This window comes from Apus apus, chromosome 2 (assembly GCF_020740795.1).
Source record: "Apus apus isolate bApuApu2 chromosome 2, bApuApu2.pri.cur, whole genome shotgun sequence".
Classification (NCBI taxonomy): Eukaryota; Metazoa; Chordata; class Aves; order Apodiformes; family Apodidae; genus Apus; species Apus apus.
Window position 1 is genome coordinate 116,593,760 of NC_067283.1, and position 17,717 is coordinate 116,611,476.

At 39.3% G+C, this 17,717-nt stretch overlaps 1 protein-coding gene across 1 annotated transcript in view; it reads left to right on the forward strand.

The window, feature by feature from the left end:
- XKR4 (XK related 4) overlaps positions 1-17,717 on the forward strand; it is a 222,025-nt gene that overhangs the window by 25,836 nt on the left and 178,472 nt on the right. The window lies entirely within an intron of this gene.

A 17,717-nucleotide genomic window follows, 5' to 3' on the forward strand; every position in this document is an offset into this window, starting at 1 on the left:
GTATTCCCACAAACACACACAGACCTTCCCTTTTGCATGCTATTTGATTGGCATAAGAGATGGCAAAACATGAGGTTTTGTGCATAGACCTACAAATGGTAATATTAGCCATGTGTGGATCTGCCCTTTCCCACTGTTTCTGCAGCCACCTTTCTGGTCCTTTGCAACTACTTGATTTCAGGCACTGTTACAAATGCCATCCCTGTATACTTGGACCTGGAATGAATTTTGAGCTAGTGGTAACTAGAGGCCTAGCAGCAGCTTCCCAGCAGTAATGGCTGAGGTGATAATTGCTTAGTAATTGAATATCATTTCACTGAGAAGTCTCAGTATGAACCTTATCAATTCTGTCCAATGTATATGAGGAGGGGTGGTATGCATGTTTGTAGTCCCAGAAGGATGTCCACCATTTGCTCTTACCACAATCAAGCTGAGCAATGTCTCCCACAGGTAACTTCAGTCTTTCCTCTTGCCATTTGATATGAACACTCCCTGGGGCCTGCCTTACATGAGGAAGAAGCTCTTTGGAAGATCACCTCTGCTGGTGGCTTGCTGGAGAGCTCTTTGGGACCTGCATGTTCACAAGGCTCTCTGAATATCTCCATCATGCAAACTTTTCAGACCATTTACTATCAGTTAATGGAATCATTTGGTTCAGACTGTCGTGGCATCACAGTGTTGCTACTGTTGAGCTCTGCTTTGCAGGACCTTTGTGGAAGCAGGCAGGGAGCCTGAACCTCCAACAACATAGTGAAAAATTACTAGACAAAAAGCCTGTTAAATGAAGTAAACAGTCAAGAATGAAGGCAAGGAAAAACCAGTTAAATCTTATCTAGCTCTGTTAATAGCATGTGTTATTATTGATGCGAGTAATACATTAATTTCACTTGAATTTAATTCCAGTTTTGAAATACAGTCTTCTGATGAAAATGTGTTACCGACTACTTTTGTTTAAACTCATCAAGCTTAACACTTGAGAAATGACAGAGAGAAATCAAATTAGGATAGTTTTCTATCATGGAGTTTTAAATGTGTCAGTGGCCCATGATTTATTTTTTAAAATGAAAAATTCTCATCTACTGAAGGTTCTGGCCCAAGTCCAGCATCAGAACTATTGTGTATTGGAACCCTCCAAAAAGGTAATCCAAATTAAATAGAAGTGTGAATACACAGTGGATTAATTAAATGACATTATACTCTCATGTGGATACTCTGAATCAGAATTAAAAGTGTCTTGATTCAATTTAACTTAATTTCCAGAGCAAATTAGTTAATTAAGTGTGCTGTAATTTTGAATGAAAGTGTCTACACAGAGGTTTAATATGTTTTGACTAATCCCCTTTAAAAATTAATTCAGATTAACTTTTTTGAGTGACCCTTGTACTGGCAAGCCCTTGGTAAATTGATAAAAAGTTGAAATGAGAAATGCTGCAAAGCTAGTGCTCATAAAAGAAGATTGCAGTTGTGACTAGTAGCTCTGACTTGAATTTTGTGTTGGGATTTTGTACAATCAAGAAGCAGCTATATTTCTTGGGCCAGACATTGTGCTTCATGAATAAAATTTATTCTGTCAAAGAAAGGGAAAATAGTAATGCAGCCTCAAAAATGAAGTGTGCATGATGGTGCTTTTGGTATTGACACGGGAGGTTGCTATGTACGATATATTTTTGACCATCACAATAGGGAGGTCCCAAATATTTCAAGTATGACAAGAACAGAATAACAACATTTCTCAAATGGTGAGGGGGAAAGAGAACTTCTGTTAACAATTTTATTGAGAAAAAAAAATCGGGGACCGCCAGGAACCTACACCACTATTGGTTATAAGCTAGAAGGAAAAATGTGTAGGGTATTGCCCTGGTATAAGGAAAAAGCAAGTTAATCAGTAGCTTTACATAAGAAAATAATGTGAGTTGAGGATAGTTACAGTATTGGCAGTCAAGATGGATAAAAGAAGGCAAACATGGCTTGATGTCTGTGCAGCAATGGAGAGGGGAATGGTGAGGAAGAGGGAAGTGGGGAAGCAGTTACTTCTTTTGCTGGTGAGGATTCCTGTGCAAAACTGTGGGCACTATTCCACCTTAGCCTAGGTCACAGGTCTCCTGAATGAGTTGTGAACCATTATCTGGACAGGGCAGGGCCAAAGTTGGGGTGAAAGAGATGAAGAGTGACAACCTAACCTGTGCCAACGAGGAGTTGCCTGAGCCACCACACTAATCTGTCCAGTGCTTCCTGGCACTGCTGTGATATTTTACACTCAATAACTCTGTCTTAGCTAAAGACATGGGGAGGAAGATGTTTCCTCTTCCTTCAGCTGACTATAAAGAACAGCATAGAAAGAGGAGCCAGGTTGGCACCATACAAGACCAAAGTGATGCCAAGCAAAGAACACTAGGGCATGTGCCCCACTGGGAAAAGATGGGAAAAAATATTAGGAGAAGTAAAGACTCAGCTGCTGTCATACAAAAGTAATGCTTCCTCCACTGACGCATAGACTAACATATTTATCTTGGTCAACTTTTTTTATTGATTGATATTTTATTCTATTTTTTGTGGTAAGAAATTTGTGGACTCCTTAAGACTTCAGGACTTGGTGCTTTGTAATAGTAAGGTGATACAAAGAAGTTACAGAACTGAGACAATAGCAAATGCACACTTGAATTGTACTTTGAATATTTGTCTTTATATTTATCCACTTATACTGTGTCCATTGCAAGAGCATTTAAGACCAAATATCAGCTTTCAAACACTTGCAGAAATTACAGCAGCTACTGCTAGTAAAAGGGAGAAACAGGTGCATAAGAAAATGAGATTTTAAATGCCTGCTTTAATTTCACTGCAAGAATAAGCTCTGAAAACAAAGCCCTGATTACAGAAGTGCAGAGAATCAAAACCAAGTTGCATGAGTATCTTCTCAACATCTTTTAATTACGAGGAAATTTTGCCACATTTTCATTCTGTATTATTATCAGAGCACAGTTTTCATTCCTTTCATATTCTAAAAACTCCAGTATGACACACACATTTATTTCTAGTATTAAATTGTGCTGCTAAAGCACATTCTGTTTGCTATGACGTCCTCTCAGTTTAATTTTCTCCAAAAATCCATTTCATCTTTTCAGAATATAAATGGCATGCCATTGACCCTTCAACTTCCTGCTACTCCCTCCTGTCTTCAGTACTCAGATGACTTAGTTGGGAATGTGTTCAAGTGGTGGCATCTGGCTCTTTGGGGAGCTCTGTGAGCAATTATGTTGGCGGCTTTACAGATGGCTCTTTGTGCATTGTGGGGTGAATCTGAGCTTTTATCTTTTAGATATCTTTGATTTGGAGGAACTTACATGCTGGTAAATAATTGCACTCTTCCTTTCTTGAGCACCTGGTCAAGACTAACTAAATGCTGCAGCATTAAACACTCATTGCTTTATGAACCAGACACAAATAAAAATATGTACAAGTGGTCATCTACAAAATTGTTTTTAGAGCCTTGGATACACAAATGGCATCATTGTAAAAGATCACAGACCTTGTCTTGTTAGCCAAGTATTTTCCAACTGGAAATTTAAATGCTAATCATAGAATCAAAGAATGATTTGGACTGGAAGGGACCTTAAAGATTATCTAGTTCCAACCCCCCTGCATGGGCAAGGACACCTTCTACCTTCCAGGTTGCTCAAAACCCCATCCAAACTGGTCTTGAACAGTTACAGTGATGAGGCATCCACAACTTCCCTGGACAACCTGTTACAGTGTCTCACCACCCTTACACTAAAGAATTCTTTCCTAATATCTAACCAATGTTTAATCAATGTTTACAAATATGTCAAGGGTGAGTGTCTGGAGGATGGAGCCAGGCTTTTTTCAGTAATGTCTAGTGATAGGACAAAGGGCAATGGGTGCAAACTGGAACATAGGAAGTTCCACATAAACATCAGAAAAAACTTCTTTACTGTGAGAGTGACAGAGCCCTGGAACAGGCTGCCCAGAGAGGTTGTGGAGTCTCCTTCGCTGGAGACATTCAAAACCCACCTGGACGTGTTCCTATGTGTTGTACTCTAGGTGACCTTGCTCTGGCAGGGGGGTTGGACTAGATGATCTTTCGAGGTCCCTTCCGACCCCTAAGATTCTGTGGTTAATAACCTAAATCTACCCTCTTCCAGTTTGAAAACATTCCCCCTTGTCATATTGTTACATGCTCTTGTAAAAATTCCCTCCTCAGCTTTCCTATAGGCCTCAAACTGTTAACTCATTGGAGAGAGTATTTCCTTAGTTTATAGTCCCCTTTAAAGACTAGTTGATTCAGGTGTGTCTGGAGGATCTTACAACCTTGATGCTTTGAGGGTTGTTTTTGGTTGTTTTTTTTTAATGTGTATCAAGTAATGTAAGTAACGGTTGGTGTCAGTGATCTTAAGGGTCTTTTCCAACCAGAATTATTATGTGATTCTGTAATCTGTTAGGTATAGTTAGGTTAATCAGAAGAAGGCCTTATCAAAAGGTTGATCTTCTCAGAAAAAAAGTTACTTATACTGAAGTAGAATGTGGGGACAGGCTGGAAATCAATGAGCACTGACAGCTGCAAGAGAGTGAGAGCTTCTGGACTCTCCAGCCTTTGTTTTTTTTGATGCAAGATAAATGAATGTGTGCAGAACAATTTGTTTTCATTTTCAGAGTACATTTGACTTGATATCAAGCAATTTACCTAATTTCTTTTAGGGTTATAGAGGCATGTATAGGTAGGTATGAATAAGGCTTGAAATTTGTTGGTATTGGTAACAAAATTACCTTGAGCATCTTAAAGACATCAAAGTCCAGAATTAAATGTCTAACTGAAGATGTCTTATTTCATCTTCTCCCTTACGTGATCCCAGAGGACAGCAGTTTCACATTTGAAAATGGCATGAGTGCTCTCTCAAGGAATTATGTGAAATCCGTGTACAGAGCGGAGCAGGCAGTCCGGTCCAGAGCTTTTCACTTGGAGCTTCTGAAAGGAATTGCTGGTAGGGTCCGTCTGCTGATCTGCCTGCCATTTGTCTGTCTAGAAGGGACGCTTTTAAGCAAGCAAGAAGAAGAAGCAAGAGAAATCTGGACACTGATTCTTTACAGTAGTGATTCCTAGAGATCATGGATTACTAGATAATATCTTTTTATTAAAAAAAAAAAAAAAAGTTTCCTGGATCATAGAAAAACATTTGATATTTACATTATTGCCAAGATTGTTGGGGTGAAATCAAGAGGGTTTTCTTTCAGGGAACAATTCCTATGGATGCACAGCTCCCCAGGAGCAAAACGAGGTCCTGGGACTTGGCAACAAGGGAGAGACACTCCCAGAAGCACTGAGGAACGGCTTGAGGTATTTAACCTCCAACATCCTGGCATCAGGATGCTGTGTTGTTTGAGAAAGTTCTGCAGAATTTTCACTTCGATTAAAACTGCTTGATTATAATCCTTGATTATGAAACCTTTTCTAAGATGTTCTTTATGAAGTGTTCCTAGAAGGAGGAGTTTTACATAGCATTCCTAATGAGGTGGATGTTGAGCAAATACACTATATCTGAGTTGGTATGCATTCATAATCTTTTTTTAATACTTAGAAATAGCAACTTCTGACTAATCTTTTTCTAGTTGTAAGACCATAATGTACTCATTTGAAAGATTAGCTGATATTTTGTAATGATACCTAAAGTAAACGTGAATCAGCTTAAAGGACTTAGTGGAAACCAGAATTTTCATATATCCTAAAGAAGACTGAGTTACAATATCTGAGGTTCCTGTGTTCACACTCCCAGTCACAGCCAAGAGACAGTAAAAATTGATAATGAGCTGTGAAAATCCTGTGGCTTTCATGTGTCTTATGTGATTTGCTTATTGAGCTGCACCTGGTTTTAAAGAGTTAATTTCTGCCTGAGACAACTGGCGCACAGAGGAACACGGAAATGGCCTTAGACAACCTTTCTGTTGGTGTTTAAAAGGAAAAGTAAGATGTTAGCTAATTCTGAGGATGACGGTGATTCTCCATTCCTGCTGCTTGGGGGAGGGAGATGAACAAAACTGGCCAGACTCAGAAGGGCCAGACACGAGCCTCAGGGAGAATGCTGAAGTTAGGGAAGATAAGATGGAACCTGGCTTTTGTATCAGTGTTTTCTCCAGTTGCTTTTTCCTGCAGTTTCTGAAGAAGCTGTTCTAAGTTGCTGTATTTATCATCCAGCCACATCTCCAGAGACATGTCCCTTGCAGATGTCAGACTCATCAGAAACTGCTGAAAAATGAGGCTGGTATACAGTGAAGACATCTAACTGATGAGCCCAGAAGGTTTTTTTGTGTTTAGGTGCACAGCCTTGGAACTCTTCCTAATTAATTATTTTGTGATGAAATCTGGCTATATATGTCTCTGAAAAGAAACCTGGTTTGATGAGTAAAAAGAGAGCTAGGGTACACACTAGCAGATCATTTGATCTTGGTAAGAGAGGTCAAAACTTCAGTGAGTGTTGTGGTGTGCATTTACCTTGTGTTAGAAGCACGTTGGTGCTCTAGCTCAGTGATCTCCAAAGTGTACACACAAGACAATCCCATGGTGAGTGGAAAGAAAAAACATTTTTCTACTATTAATAAATACAATAATAATTTTTAAATAGTGCTTATTTCATCTTTATCTCATCCTTTTTGAATTATGTTTTTTTTTCTGGATTTTTTTAGAGTACACTTAATACATTATTACAGTAGTACATTAAGACCATTAATAAATACATAAAATGTGTTTGGCTGAAAATGTTTTTGCTGATAGGTGTTCATGATCAAAAAAGTTTGAAGACCACTGGCTGTTTTCTCAGGTGAAGGAATATTGGGCCCTTCTGCAGGGTAGGAGAAGGTAAACTCTATCCAAGAGAGATGCCTTGGAAAGATACTCTCTGCAAAGTCAAATGTACAGCTTCTTAGCAGTAGATCTCCCACGAACATGTAAGTCATGTTTGAGGGTAGTATGTAACTGGGGAAAGATTTAGGAGAGAGACAGTTTACAAAAGCACAGGATAATCTTTGTTTGCATAACTACTTAGAAAAAGGTAAAAATTAAAGAGAAATCTCATTTTAATAATTTAAAAATTACTGTATTTAGTGAGAAACAATGAATTACTGACTAAAGGGACCTAAATACAATAATTCATCCTCTTAAGTAGATAAGTTTCTTGATGGAAAATCAATTCCAAATTTATAATAATGAAAACCAACAAACAATTATTTTGAGATATTTTGTTGCTGATGGTTTTATTCAAAAGAGAGAAAAAAAGGGAGGAAACCAGTGGAATATTCACTTCTCATCTTTCTTTTGGGTTTTAATATACCTTGTGGACAAATTGACATACTTACAGCTTATATATTAAAATACAGTAATACACCGAAGTCTACCACGATGTATGTATATAAAGACAGCCATGATCAAAGCTTATAAACAATCAGTTCTAAACTCTCACTCCAGTCAGCTCAGAGAAGTGGAGAGATGCTGTAGCCTGCAACATGCCCTGGGTTTGGCAGAACTGGGTCTGCTAACATGATGGAGTGAAAGCCAGGACCACATAGGAAGGGAAGTCCTGAGGGCACGGCTTATGGGAGTGGGTGCTTCCAGCTTATGCCTTTCATCTGCTTCCAGCTGACACAGAATCATTTGGAAAAGTAAATTCTCTGGTTATTTAGGGCCTAAACAGTTTTTTATCAATTTCTGTATTCCTATTTGTATGTGCTGTATTATAAAATTCACACTCTACGTTGTACTGGCCGCTTAGTACTTTCCAGACATATATGTGAGGGTGTCAGTGTAATATGCATGTTATAGGCAAGTCCATGCTTTACTAGCTTTTGTTTCCAAAAGACTTTGAGGCACAATCCATTAGTTGTTTAATCTTCAAAGTAATGGCATGAATAGTTAAAATAAGTTACTTGCTGCTGCTTTGTTTTTAAAGTAATAGCGCAGTCATGTTAAAGGGGTTCCAGGAAATGAACAGCATCTCTTACTCTGCTAGGATATATAAAGGAGGAGTGCAGTGATGTCACCGTTTGACTCAGGTGTGACAACAACACTCTTGATCCCCTCGCCCTCCCGCCCAGGTAGGGAAGGAGAGAGAGAAAAAGAGAGAGACTTGGCTGGATTGAAAACTAAACTACACAGCTTTAATTAAACACTAATGATATAAGAAAAAATATATACAATTACATACAAATATGTTCAGGTATGTGCAAAAACCTCTTGCCTGCCCCCACCCCCAGCAACTCCCACAGCACTCCCCTCAGCTGGAACAGTCCCAAGAAATCCCGGAGCTGCTGCTGGAGAAAGCGGAGAGTGATGAGAGTCAGAAGGGCTTGAGCCTGGGGGTGACGGTGCTGGATGGATGGAGTCCTCCCTGGATGCCGGCCATGGACGGAAGAGAAAGGAAGAAGAAGCAGGAAGGAAGTTGTCTTCTGTGATCTCTGATCTTCCTCTGAGCTTACGTAGATATATGGAATGGAGTATCTCTGGCCAATTTTGCTGTCTGTCTGACTCAGCCTCCTACGGGGCCGGGGGGGGGTCATAGATCTCCCCATAGTGTCTGAGCCGGCAGAGTGAAGGTGCAACCTTGAAGACCCAGCAGTTAGAAAAACATTGCACTGTCTTTATCAGCTTTAGTTAGCACGCACTGTTGCTAGTTAGAAGAAAGCTTACTGAAGGAAAAAAAATCAGTAAAAGGAAAATTGCCTTTATCCTGTCTCAGACCAGGACAAGTCATATACACCTATAGTTCTGCATTCCATTATGCAACTTAAAAAGAAGCCCATGTACATGTAGTAAATGCACAACACAGTAGCAAAACTGCCACTAGCAATATTTGATGGACTCAAACTGCAAAAGAGTTCCAGCAGTCACTATCTGCTGTCAGCACTGCTGCACCCTAGCTTAAGCGATGTGATTCTTCTTTGGAAATTTGAGTCATAGATGCTTCTCGCAGACCCTTCATGCAGTGAATCCCTTCCTGCCCCTTCTCACACTGTCAGTCCTTTGGTGATGTGGCCCTTTAACTGCCTTTCCATGCTGATCCACTGCAGAGGCAGAATATACACAACCCTGTAGTCCTTCGCTGACTAGGCAACAGCAGACACTGTCCAGTTAATAAAATTAAATAACTTAAATTAAGTAAGTTTTTTTTCCTTCAGAGACACATACAGAACTTGTATACTGTACATAAGATTAATGAAACTGTAATACAGAGCTAATCCACATAATACGTGATGGAGAGGTAAATTAAAAAATGGGTATAGCAGTTGTGGCTTGGAAATGGGATCATTACCTGTGCTGACATTCCTGCTTGACCTTTGGGTGATCTCCATTGGTTTAAAAATAATGGAATTTTAGCTATAGAGAAATTCAGAATTTGTTTCCTTCTATCTATTTGCTTTTTAAAATCAAGGAAAACAATTGCTACAAGATTTTTTTCTAAGCATATGGCTCAGAATTGCATTCGTTTTTAAAGATGTATTATTTTGATGTAATCGTCATTATACCAGCCTTAGGGAAAATACCAATTATTGTGTGATTTGCATGAGCTGGTGACAATGGAACAGTAGCGTGGTATGGTGCGGTGTATCACATGCTAATATCACAGCACTGAGGTGACTTAACCTGCTGTGTTAATTCACTGTTCTCTGGGGGATCACTTGAGAAACCCTGTTCCTTGAAAATGATAATCTCACTGCTGACCCTTTAAGTATCTTAAATTTTCTTAAAAGCTCACAGAGAATAATGTGACACTATTTTCTGTTCTCTATTGTGGATCTAATGAGAAGTGATGAAAAGAACAGATCTGCAGCAGACAAAAGGAAGCCACAGGTTAATGCTTCATTTGGATTGCTTCAAATTTTACACATTACCACTCTTCACAAAAGTCTTTCTAGCAACCTTTTAAGGGTGACATCTGTACCTCTCAAAATAGGCACTACAACGTATCTTTCTTTACCAGTTCTGTTAAAGCTCATTTGTAATGAGTTAAAAGTAATTTTCCTTGTCCATTTAGTGTTTCAGTTGGCAAGTCAAAGGTTTTTATAGCTTTAGAATATGCTGCGATTTATTCTCTGTATTGATTTATTGTCTGATATTCAGACTGAGTAAAAACAGTGGCATGCAAGAGACCACCAAGTCCTGATGGCATTTATTCTCTCATAAATTAGAGGTAACTTCACCAATTTTAATTAATAATACTGCAGGTTTAGGCTGAGATCACATCCACATTCAGTAAGCTCTCCTGATTAAAGAGAAACTGTGAGACCAAATGATGTTTGTTTTTTTAATAGTCTGTAGTTCAAAAGATTACAACTCAACATGAAATCTCCAAGAAGACTCATCTTTGTGCTGGGTTCCCAGTTCACTCAGTGAAAATGTTATTGTCAGCTACTGTGAGACTAGAGTTTAGGGCCTTTCAAAATCTCTGTGGTGTTTATGTTAGTATTAAAGCTTTTGGAGGAAAATCTTCCAATGCCTGGGTATTTTCAAGGCAATGTAAGGGCACATGAGACATTCTAAAGGTGTGTATAATATGAAATTGTACCTTGTAATAATGAGGTTATTGATCCTGAAACAATAAAATTTGCCTATATTTTAATCTATTAGACATGCTGCAATTGCTGTGTTTTAATTTTTATTTCAAAATTTAGTTCACAGAAGTATTCAAGGGCCTTATCGGGATAAAAGAAAGAAAAAACCAATAACTATCTTCCAAATGGCTATTTTAAGATAAAAAAGTAATCACTTGTTCTCAGTGGCTGAGAAGACCAAGAAATCTTTAAATTGGGATGAATATTGGGAAAGACTTCCTGTGTGGAAGGAGGAGGGAGCAGCTGAGTGGCTAAGATTGCATTGTCCAGAAGCTGTTTTATTTTGTGGTAGGGAAGGGGCACAGCAGTTAGAACAAGTTAGGATGGTGAGATGTTTGATCTTCTTGGAAGATCCTCACAGTTCTACTGAGAAATAATCACAATATACTGGTATGAATGACTAGGAAAAAAAATACCTTATTCAGGCAGCTACTACAACAAAATATTTATGAAAAAATAATGTATGTACTCCTGCAGTCCCTTTTCAGCTGAATCAACAGTGAGGCTGAATGCATTTAATTTAGAATTAGAATACTAATTATTAAAAAGGAAGCCTTCTGAATATTGGGTTAATGACAGTTCTAGGGTTATATTAATGAATCTGTGTGAAGGAAGCCAGGCTGGAAAATGGCTAATCAAAGCACAAGCTATTTTAAAGTGATTCCAATTTTATCTCATGACCTTCACAAAAAAAATATGCAATAACTGTATCAGTAAATACTCTGCTTTTTTTTTGCCTTTTTTTTTTTTTTCTTTTTTTTCCCCCATAGTTTAGTGCTTCTAAAAATATTTTATTCTTTATACTCAGGAAATAGAGAATACATAACACTTTGGACTAAATAGGGGTCAAAATACATTTCTTATCATTACCTGGACTTGCAGAGCTCTGTCAGTGGTTAAAAACAGCCTGTTATTTTCAAGAAAGGTGGATTTGGGGTAACTTTAAAAATCAGAGAATGGTTTGAATTGGAAGGGACATTTGAAGATAATTTAATTCCAACCCTCATGCCATGGTCAGTGACACCTCCCACTAGATCAGGTTTCTCAAAGCCCTGTCCAACCTGTTCATGTGCTGTTCAGAACTGATGAGGGGGGGAAAAAGCCCTACATAATGTCTGTTAGCATAATTTCTGAATACTCCAAATTAATATTCAGATATATTATAAGTTTAATCTTATTTCATGAGTTTATGAAGCTCAGAGTCATCATCATCTCCTAATTGATGGGATACTGTGTAATGCCCCTTCTTGTTCTGTGTTGTCTGGGGATGGAAAAGCAGTGTGTTTAAGAGGTTAGCTATCATTTTTTTCCTCCAGTGTAGTATGTAATGATAGTGCAATAAAACTAATAATGCTTTGACAGCTTTTTCATTCTTCTATTGTATTCTAATTTGTTTCTGTTAGTCACACAAATGCTCTGACTAATGATTCTAACTGTGGCAGTTTGTGAAACCAAAGAGAAACAGTGATCTTCTGGAGATACGGAGACCCTTGAACTGTACTGAAAAATATAGTTGGAGACTGAGATTGGATTAAACTCATAGTTAGAGGTTCTGATGTCTATGGGGTGCAAAACAGGAAGTTAAAATAGTAAGAGTTTGCTATCATAGACAGATGTCAGCAACATTAAGGCTTGCATTGCCAGCTCCTCACAGATTCACAAAAGTTGTACGCCGTGCAAAGTTTTGTGCTCAGCTTACTGTTGACTCTTCATATCAGATGAAATAGACCTCTCTGTACAGAACTTCTCACTCTTAAGTATTTCTTCTGTGTATCACTCAATTCCATCAGCTTCTGGCCTATGCGGTAGAAAGGTAAAGTATGCAGCACCTCACAGAAATTCTTAGATTCTGTTGGAATATTTGGTCTTGTGGGTGTGTTTGGTTTTGGTTTGTTGGTTGGTTTTGGTTTTGTGTTTTTTTTTCTTTTTTTTCAGTATGGAAATGGCTTCATTTTTTTGGTTCTGCTTTCATTTTTGAAAGTGGTCTTGCTCTTGCTTTCATTGGTTTGAATACATAACATTTCTGATACTTTTGGCATTCGATAGACAGCCCCAGAGTCAATCAAACAGCACAAGTAACAGGAGGTTCTTGACTGCTATAACAGGAGAAGGAGGAAATACAACAACAGGGAAATCAAATAATCCCAGTTTGCTCTTATCTTTCACAGGAAGTCAACTAACAGCTACAAAAGGGAAAAAAAATCTGTTCATTAGGTTGCTTTGTATATATTATCCTTCATTCTGTTATGTGATTATTCTTTATTAACCTTGTTAGGGAACACTTCTCAGAAGGATTTTGGTCTGAAATGCTGTTTTGGTAAAAGCTGGAACATTTTCTCAACTTGTTTTAAAAAAAAAATTTCTTAGGGACTTACTATGAAGTCCAGAATGAAAGTCCCATTCAAGAGCAACAAAATGTAGTAGCAGTACCAGCACAATGATCCAGATTCACTTCATAAGTCTGTGTTCAACAATCTGGCTTGAGTTAGGCACAGAAAGAGTTTATCTGTATTTCTTCAGTCAAAGGGGGAACTGAGCAGAGTAGAGGCATGAATCTGTGCATCTCTTATAGTCATTCCATGGAATAAGTCTCTCCCAATTTTTTTCCCCATTGGAGCCCTTTTCCTTCACATAGATAAACCTTCATAATGCTGAGAAAAGAAAGGCTGATTCTAGAAGCTGTGGAAAAGTCCTAAGTGCTTATATTTGGCCCACTGACATTTTCATTTAGCATTATGAAATCAAAGGGTTCCAACAAGGGTGACTAGGAGAGGCTTATTTAGTATCAAGCCAAACTCCAGGGAGACTCCTAGCCACTTAATTATCCTGTGTGCCTTCTCCTTTTTCCTATGTCTCCTTGCCCAGCTTTTACTTAGCAAGTTTTGTTTGTGTATAGGAGTGGAATAAATATAATTTCCAAAACCTTGCATTTCCATGGACTTCTGTTTACCACCTAGTTTTAGATTTTAAGATAACAATGAAAATAAGTGTGTGTTCTTGAGTCTTTTTATGGAATCATAATAAAAATAGTACTAAGCTTATTTCAGAGTTCATCCCTTTAATATGTAAGCTGATTTCACTAAGGCTGACTTCTAAGACACTTATATTTTATAATTAATTCTAATGTAGTATGTAGAACACCTGCTGTCTCTAAGGTCTTTCATTCACAAAAAGTAACAATTTTAGCTTTATCCCTTTGAGGCAAGTAATAAATATTTTCTTGCGTAGCTCCCTTCTTTTTTTTCACTGGAAAGGTGAGAAAAAAGTGTCTCTCTCAAAGCCTTTGCTGTCTTTGATTTCATGGTGGTTTGGCTCCAGTGATTTGTTTCTTTCAGGCACTACACAGCAGGGTCTTGGACTTTAGGGTCATAAGCTGCAATAAAATTGAAGATCTTTTTTACCAGAAACCATGGGCACTTATCACTTGAAATCAAATAGAATTGCCATTAATGTTTTCTTTGAGACTGAATAGTAGAGGGCAGTATAGCTGAAGCAAACTGACGTTCTATTAAAATGGGAATCAAAATGTGCAGTGGCCTGTTCTCATAGACAACACAGCAGATTTAAATTCTAGGGCTTATTGAAGAGCCCATGAGAGCAGAGCTTTTACCCTACCTGATTAGGTCTCACCCCTGCTGGTCACTGTCCCCCCAGCCTTACACTCTCTGGGTCTTGACTTTCCCACAGAGGGACTGCTGCTGCCCTGGAAGGCAGGGCAGAACATAGTGTATTTCAGATTGTGTTGCTGCTCATGGTCGCCCATCTTAAGTGTCACCAGCCAAAGTCCTTGAGCATCCCCCAGCATCCATCTCCTTGAAGTGAGGTGATCTCCAGGATCTTCCTGGACTTCTAAGATCTCTCCACCAGCTGAGATCTTCACTCTTCTTCCTGAAACCACCTCCTCTCCTCACCAACCCTTCTGTCTGGTGGTGTCGTTTGGGCCTAACATGACAACAAAAGAAACAGCCCCATGGCCGCTCACTCAACTCCCCCCACGAACCTCCAAACACACACTGGGATAAGGAGGACAAAGCTCCTGGGTCAAGACAAAGGACAAGGAGGGTTCTTCACCGATTAAGGTCCCGGGCAAAACAAACTCAACTTGGGGAAAAAATAATAATTTAATTTCACACTCATCAAACACACACAGGACACAGACAACACAAAGAGCAGGGCTTGCATATGTTACCCCACCCCTTCCATCTTCCCAAGTCCAAATCACTTTGTTCCCAGTTTCTCTCCCTCCTTCCCCCCAGCGGCACAGGGGGACAGGGGATGGGGTTTAAGTCAGTTCACAGGCTGGTGGTTCCTGCCGTGCCATCCTCCTCAGGAAGAAGGATTCCTTACAGTCCTTCCCTGCTTCCCCATGGGGTCCCTCCCATGGGAGAGAGTCCTCCACGAACCTCTCCTTCATGAATCCTTCCCAAGAGGTTCGGAGGTGCTCCAGCCTGGGCTTCCCACAGAGTCACGGGCTGCTTCGGGAACAGCCACCTCCCCTGGCGCCGGGGTCTTCCAAAGCTGCGTAATCAGAGTCCACTGGCAGCAAATCCTCTGGTCACAAAATCCAAGTCCACTGGCCAAGTTCACCCTTCCTGGCGCCTTCAGGGAATGTTCCACCATGTTCCTCCATGAGTGCAGGGGGACAGGCTGCCATCTCGCCCTGGATTGCAGAAAAACTTCTGCTTGGGCACCTTCTTCCCCTTCTTCCTCACCAACCACCAGCACTTCTCTGACTTCCAGCACAGCTCTTCTCCCTCTGCTTCTCTGCTCAGGTGTTATATCAGTTCTTTTGTATGTTAATTGCTGAGGCACATCTGTAGTCCCTCTAGTGGCTCTTTGGTTGGTTTTGGAGCAGAGGGAGCTTCTCAGCTTCCACTTCTGTGATCCTTCCTCCGCTACCAAAAAACCCACCAAACCAAACCAGAACATCTGGCAGCTGGAGTTTTCTCCAGAACCACAACCCCCAATTTCCCAGTCTGAATGGTCTCTGTGCAGAAGTACAGTGCATGATCAGTCTCCTAATTGGTGACTCTCCTGTCTCCTTATTAGTAAGAGGATTTAGGGCGTGTCACTTCTGTTCAGCACAGGTGTTACTGAAATTTTCTCCTAGCTCGTATCAGTTACAGCAAATGAGTAGCAGACTTCTGCTGGAGGACTCAGATGTTCAGCTTTGGATATTGATCCCACACACATACATACATCCAATTATGAGCTGCCTGTTGACATTCACAGTTCAAGCTATTTTTTTCACCTATGTCTCCCATTTGCGTTGGGAAAGCCATGGAAGGTCTAATACTACAGGCTTCAGGAGCCCCCTTGCTATTTTCATCCTAAATAGTCTCCTGGCTATGATATTCTTAAACCAAACTGAATTTATATCTGCGGAGACTGTTCGCACCAAAATTTCTTATCTGTAAACAATCTATTGTCTCTTTCTTTTTGTCTTCATCTCAGCCCTTTAGAGATTATGACAGAATTTGACATTTTTGAATTCTCCTGCACACGTTCCCAAACTGGCATTCACATCCAATGCTTCTCTCTGCTCTACACACCTTTTTTTAATCTCAGCATTTAGCTGTGTTCAGCTACCTTTTCTGGTCTGAGAAATGATTGATACTCTTGGGTGAATTTTAATTGTGTTGTACAAGGATGGGATCATGTGATTCCCATTAACATTTATGGGAGTCGTATAATTAAATCCCTGTGCACCACAGTGAAAATTTACCCTTCTGTCTCCTTCCCTTTGTTGGGCAATTGTATGCCATGTAGTTGCAGTAGTTAGAATGTATTAAAAGAAATGCCGAAATACAATGTTATTCTTCTTTATTCCCTTCTTACTCCCCACCCTCCCACACAGAAATTGCTCCTTTTTAAGGGGGGAAATTCTTATGAAATTTTCCTTTGTCAGCACTGAATATGCCAGAGACAGGATGTGAGTTAAGAGTGTAGAAGGCTGTTTCTTGCAGTTATCTGAAGCTGTCGTAATTCCAAGACTTGTGTAACTTGGATGCTCTCCCAGCAGCTGCCATGTAGCCCTGCAGATGACAGATTAAGTTTAATTTATTGGCCCTACATAATGGAAGAAGGTCAAGGTTTTTACTTTATTTGGTTTTGGTTTGAAGCCACCCAGGTTGACAGTAGCCAGAATCATTACTGTACAATGAATTTGCAATTGCTTGTGAAAGGAACCCAGTATTCTTAATAGAGTTCCAAGTGGACAGGTGTCCAAATGGCAGTTAGCAGTGAAGGAATTATTAGGGCTGTTGCAAAGAAGCCAAAGATGAAAAAAAAGCATTGGGCCTAGAGACACATCTGACCAGAGGTAGTGATTGCTCATTGTAAGTGGTGAAAGCAAAATACTGGTATTAGAAAGAAAATGTTAGTGTCATTGCATATGCTACCCTGATATTATAGCTAAATTAGATTCTTTTGTTGGTGCAATTATGGGTTTTCAGAGACAGCCACCTTTTGTTTGTATGTTGTAAAGGGAATGGGTAAATAATATTTATTTCCATTTCATTATAAAACCAAACTACGCTTACTGTCATTTCTCCACTTCTTGTTAGCTAACTGCACACTGTACTGTAGAAAAAAGAACAGTTATCCACTGAAAGAGGAATGTTCCTGTTTCTCATCTACATAAACTCATTCAGATAAGCAATGTCTTAGCAGTCATCTGCTATTAAGTGCTGAGTCATTTGATTGCTGTTTCTGGAGTCTTTTGCTGACTCCAGAGATGCTTCAGCTCTCGGCTTCCTGGTCAAAACAAAGACCTGAATCAGAAGTGGCAGCAGCAAGTTAAATACTGTGAATGCGTTTTTAATTTAGGAAAATCCTCACTAAGTTTTCACATGTTCCTAAGTCAAAACAAGCTGCAGTGAATTCGGATACATCTTTTAGTTCCACCTGGTTGCTCAGGTCTTTTTATACTTTTTAATGCATATACATACGTGTGTGTGTTTATCTATGTTTGTTCTTATATAGTCATACATGTGGATTTGCATTTAGCTTAATATTTTTTACCTCAACATTGGCTAAAGTGGCTGCTGTATAAATTAGGGTCTACATTAAAAAAATCTGTGCATATAAAAAAAGGAATCTCTAGG